General features: G+C 36.9%; 2 pseudogenes; one reads left to right on the top strand and one right to left on the bottom strand.

Moving 5' to 3' along the window:
• The window catches only part of LOC105309356, a 58,893-nt pseudogene that overhangs the window by 16,007 nt on the left and 36,957 nt on the right, over positions 1-5,929 (top strand).
• LOC111734029 lies at positions 1,954-2,072 on the bottom strand (annotated as a pseudogene).

Below are 5,929 nucleotides of genomic sequence, written 5' to 3'. Positions count from 1 at the left end.
TGAATAACAGTGGCGATAGTGGACAGCCTTGCCTTGTTCCTGATCTCAGAGGGAAGGTTTTTAGCTTTTCACCATTAAATATAATGTTAGCTGAGGGTTTGTCATATGTGGCCTTTATTATGCTAAGGTACTTTCTTTCTATACCGATTTTAAGTGTTTTGATCATAAACGGATGCTGTACCTTGTCGAAGGCTTTTTCTGTATCTATCGATATGATTATATGATTCTTATTTTTTAATTTATGTGGTGCACCACATTAATCGATTTGCATATGATGAACCATCTCTGTTAGAGAGAAGGGTTATTTATCTGATTTGTTCCCTATTGTACCCCAGTACCTAGCACATGGTGAACACTTAGTAAATGCTAGTTGAATGTGTCAATCAATCAAATAGGAGTTTGAATTCCATGAGCTCTCAGGTCCCTAACAGTGCTAAAATAAAATATTGGTAAGCCTATATTTGGAGGACTTCCTTCTTCTTCCACTTCTCATTCCCTTCTCCTACCTAAGAAAATCATTTACCCAATTTCCATTTCCTATAACTCTTGGAAGGGAATGGGTATCCTTTATCATAGGTCTGAGGCAAACACTACACATCCAGCTAACCTTGGCTAGCCCAGCATATGCTGGCAAGGAGTTCTCTAGCCCTGATTGACTATTAAATTTGAATCATAGCCCTCTTCCGTAATAAAGAGCCTTGATTAAGTCCATTCACAGTCCTGCAAGGTCAGAAATGAGGCAGCACAAAGAGAAATCAGAAGGCACTAATCATTTACAGTTCCATAACTTATCCTGAGCGACTATTTCATTTCTCATTGGCTCCTAGTGATTACATGCCAGGATATTCACTCTCCTGTCAAGTGCCTTTCCTCTCAGAGATTTTTTTCTACTGTGAGCCCCACTGCCAATCACAAGAGGATCCAATACAAATAAGCAAGCCAAGCCAAGAGTGTACCTGCTCAGGTCGGAGGGAGTTTTTCTCCGTTAAAATTATCTTAGTGATGTAAGAGGAGAAATCACCAGTTTCAAGGTCCACCACCAGTGACTTTGTGTCTTATCTTAATGAGACACACTTTCCCCCCAAAAATCAAAGCATTGCTTTCAGCTTCCTGAGTAAGATTTTGTCTTCTTGGAAGCAGCTGTCTGACCTAATTGCGACGATGAGATCAAGGTGGAAGGTCTCCATTCCCTCTTTTGCCTCTTCTATGAGTCCACTACCATCCAAGATATTTTAGTTTTGAATTTCACTAAGAAAGCTAAAGTCACCCTGGCTGAAGTCATTATATTGTAAATATTTGGTTGTTATTCAGTTTTTTGTGATCTCATCAAATACATATCATCCACAAAACACTCTGAGGAAGTAGGTGTCTTGAAAGAAATGTAAAACCTTGAAGCAAAGCGGTGCTTTAAGCGAGGTCCCCTCAAAAATAGTCATAGGTGGCTAAACCCCATGGGAATCAGGAAAGTCTTCAGGGAAAACTAACTTCGGAGATAAGCCTAAAAGAAGGAGAAATATTCCAACAGGTGAAGATGGGGTGTGAATATGTAATGTTCATCTAAACTTCTCAAACATTCACACCTTTAAATTTTCCAATGAAATGTGTTGGGCTTAATTAATTCCATCTAAACCTCTCATTTGCCTCTTCTCTCTCTATTTAAGTTATAGAGAAATGAGAACAGTGTGTTCCTACTTCCTCCCACTGGTTTGGAGAAGTGGAATGCCTGCAGACAGAAAGGCAATATTGAGAGTTAGTCACAAACTCCATTCTTGACATGTGGCCCTGGTTGTGGAATGCTGCTCTTCAGTCTCAGAAAATAGGGCTTCATCAGTCGGACGTTTTTAAATCAAAAACATGCTTTAGCCAAATAAGTTTGGCAAGTTTGTTCAGGCAGGACACTCTTATATTTTGGTTAGTCCAAAAGGCAACCTTTTTTTTTTTTTTTTTTTTTTACGCCTACAGCACCGGGTCTTCCGGGTGGTCTCCCATCCAAATACTAACCAGGCCTGACCCTGCTTAGCTTCCGAGATCAGCCAAGATCGGGCTTGTTTCAGGGCGGCATGGTCATAGACATCTTTTTTTTTTTTTATTAACTGCAGCTCCTTACATCTAAATCACAGGTCATATACAGCATCTCACTCCATATGCAGTTTGCCAGCAAGGTCATAGCAAATACCCTATAGCAGACAATAGAGCCTGCAAGTGAGCTGTCCAGGAGACCCAGCCTTCTGCCCTAACTTCTGCACTTTCTTCAGTGCCTACCTTTCATTTGGATAATGCAAAGAACAGCAAACCAATGCCTGTGTTCTCTGTGCATTCTTTAATTAGCTCTGCAATTAAGGCATCGCCATTGATAATTAAAAACTGTTAGTGGTCTTTGTTGTTTTGTTTGAAATCAAGATAACTATTGATAACAATGTCATGCCAAGAACGCACTACCAAGACTAAAAACAAATGCATTTTGCAATGTCTCTGCTAATTTCAAAGTGAGGACACCCAAGGGTTTGTAAATATATTTTCAGGGAGCTACAAGTTCTCTGATTTTTTTCAATATTTTTTTATTTCAGTGCTTATGTGAATATAAATATAACCTCTGAGTAATCACCTTATAACCAATTATCTCCCCAGATTTCATTGCACATGTTTAGAGTTATGTTGAAGACAAGAAGAATCATCTAAGCTGTTGAGAAAAGAAGATTAATCCATAAATGAAACATTATCACTAAATGAGAAGAAATTAATGCTATAATGACCTACTATACAAATGAAGTTTTGTTACAGTTTAAGTAGGAAGAAGGTGGTGGAAAATTGATTAACCACAAAGCCCACGGGGGTATAGGCATAGCAAACTTATTACCATATTGAGGTTGTGAGGTGCAGTTTAGTTTTAGCTAAACTCAAGGAATAACAACATATTCCACATTCAATTAATGTTGTCAACTTAGTTTTTAAATTTTTATTTTTATTAACTATATGAATTTGATTTTAATGAGTCATTTAACAAGAGTTTGAAATATAAGAACTATTATCCTAGTTCTATGTTTATGTGTATTTAGATAAAAAAGTATAAAAATGATTTAAGTTGAAAATAAAAATCTAAAAAATTTTATTATCCTTTCCATTTGCCTAAAATGTGATGAGCCATTTTTCAATTGATTCTAATGAGAAGTGAAGAGCTTATGTAATGAAAGAAAAAATGATCAAGGAGTTAGAAATTCAAATCCCAACTATGCCAGTTGAAGGTCGAGAGTCTTTGAACAAGCTGCTTTCTCCCTCTGGGCCTCAGTTTTATCATCCATGAAATAAGAAGATGATTTTTTTCAGGTTCTTTCCAACACTGAACTATTTTGGTTCTATTTGTCTTTTATTCTAAAGATGTTAGATGGCAGTCTCCGGCTCACAGAAACTTGCCCCGCTTGCTGTAGATCATTGCTTGCTGTAGATCATTGCTTGCTGTAGATCATTGCCACCAAATGTGAAGGTAAAGGTGCCTAGATTGGCGGAGACTCTGCAAAAAAAGCCGGCAGGCCTAGTTTACTTCTCTTTTCCATCCCTTTTCTCTTATTGTCTCCCTTCTCAGGTTCTTCTGTTGAAGTCAATGAATACTGATGTCTTTCACGGGTGGCCTCATCTCTGTCCTCTTCTTAGAATAGCACCCTGTATCATTTACCACCTACAACAATTAGGTTTATACCATGAGATTTCACTCCTCATCTTACTACAGTTGACTGGTAAATCAAGGGCAGCTAATCTTTAAACTATTTAGCAGCGCCTGTGATGACCTGGAGAGAAAAGAAGAGCTGGGTGGTGTGGATTCTTGAATCTGAGTTGATCAAATCTTAAGCTAAAGTGATGCAGTAGTCCACTTCCAAGATGTCCCCAGCGAGCCTCACCTCCAGACATTCAGGCCCTTGTGTCATCCTCTCGCACACTACATAAGGCTGACCTGTGTAACCAAAAGGATATTGCAGAAATGACAATGTGTGACATCTGAGGCTTGGTCATTAAAAGAGAGCTGCTTCCATCTTGCTTGCTTTTAAATCACGCCCCCTGGGTGAAGGAAGCCAATTGCCATGACTTGAGGACATTCAGACAGCCTGTGGAGAAATCCACATGGTAACAAACCAAGGCCTCCTACTAACAGCCATATGAGTGAGCCATCTTGGAGGAGAATCCTCTAGCCAAAGTCAAGTTTTAAGATGATTGCATCTCCAGTCAATGTCTTAACTGCATCTTCATGAATGACCCTGAGACAGAAACATCCAGCTAAGCTGCCCTGAATTCTTGACCAACAAAACTTTGTGAGATAATAAACATTTATTGCTTAAAGTTATGAGAGAATTATTTATAGGCCAATATACATCTAACACAAAAGACGAAGCTCTCAAGGCATCTTTTGTGGCAATTGGGAAAGGTTTGGACCCTTATAATAACTCCTGATATTATGCCCTTCCTGAAGTCAGTCTCACATGTATGCACTGAGATGGTTCTAGCAGTTAAACATCAAGAAATGGAGTCAGATTTTTTACTATAATTCTTAACAATACTTTGTATTTGTGCATTACATTTTATATTTTTCAAAAATTTTTCAAGGTTTTTGCAGTAGTTTTTATTTAAATGAAATCAATTTTAAAAACAAATCAGGGAGACTCAATCAACTTTCTCCATAAAAATGAATTTTACTTGATATTACCTTGCTATACATTTTTCAAAAAACATGTTAGATGTCATAGAATTCATAGAATTAAAGAAGTACACAATATATCTGAATTTGATATTTTATGATCAGTTTTCTAGTAATATCAGAAAATCAAATGGTAATAAGATTATTTTTGCCTTAGTCAACTAAAGCAGATGCTGGTTTAGTCATACTGTGATGGAGTATTGCTAACCAAGAGGTGAATCAAGAATATGTGGGGAATATTGTTTTTATGCTGTACCAAGAAGATAGCAGCCACCATCAAAGCCATAACCAAACATAAAAATTAACATTCAAATAGTGCATTATGGTTTAAAAATTAATTTATATTTTGCTTATTGACTGTCTCCCCATGTTGAAATGTAAGCCATATAAGAACAGAGATTTTATTTCTGCCTTCCTTTTACTGTATTTTTAGGTCAACAAAGAGTGTCTAACACATAGCAAGTACTTTGAATGAATGAATGAATAAATAAATAAATGGTGAGACAACCATCACATGAATGATGTGATCCAAAGAAATTAAAGAGAGCCAGGACTTGAACCTACATCTCTTTCTGATATTAAAACTTAAAGTCTTAACCATTAAAATCACTTAAACAAGAGCTGAACCTTTGGCCAGAAAGTAAACCTATCCTAACTCTTGGTGGACATGACTCTTGAAGGAGCACTCTGCTTGACTGCTCTGGGTTATCCAGGGCAAACTGCCATGACTAATGACTTCTCATAGGCAGGAGTAATCCCTGTGATTTCAGCCACAACATAAAAATAAGTGCTAACATGAATAATCACATCTGCAACAATAATTTCTAGTTGGTCATAACATGGATAACTAGTACAGTTATCAAAAAAAAATCATTTCAATTGGGTAAAATATTCACATTTTAAAATTCTTAATGAATAAGTCAGACAGAAAAAAGGAAATACTTAATGAACTCACTTATATGTGGAATCTAAAAAAGCCAAATTCATAGAAACAAAAAATAGAATGATGGTTTCCAGGGCTGAGGGATGGGAAATAAGGGGAGATGTGGGACAAGGTACAAACTTGTAGTTATAAGATGAATAAGTTCTTGGGGTGTAATGTGTAGCATGGTGTCTATACAATACAGTATTGTATACTTGAAATTTGCTAAGAAAATAGATCTTAAATGTTCTCACCACACACACAGAATGGTAACCATGTTAAGTGATGGATGTATTAACTCACTTTTTGTGGTAATCATTCAT

The sequence above is a fragment of the Pteropus vampyrus genome, unplaced genomic scaffold (genome assembly GCF_000151845.1).
Source record: "Pteropus vampyrus isolate Shadow unplaced genomic scaffold, Pvam_2.0 Scaffold729, whole genome shotgun sequence".
In the NCBI taxonomy this organism is placed as follows: domain Eukaryota; kingdom Metazoa; phylum Chordata; class Mammalia; order Chiroptera; family Pteropodidae; genus Pteropus; species Pteropus vampyrus.
This window is presented reverse-complemented; position numbering and strand designations above follow the sequence as displayed.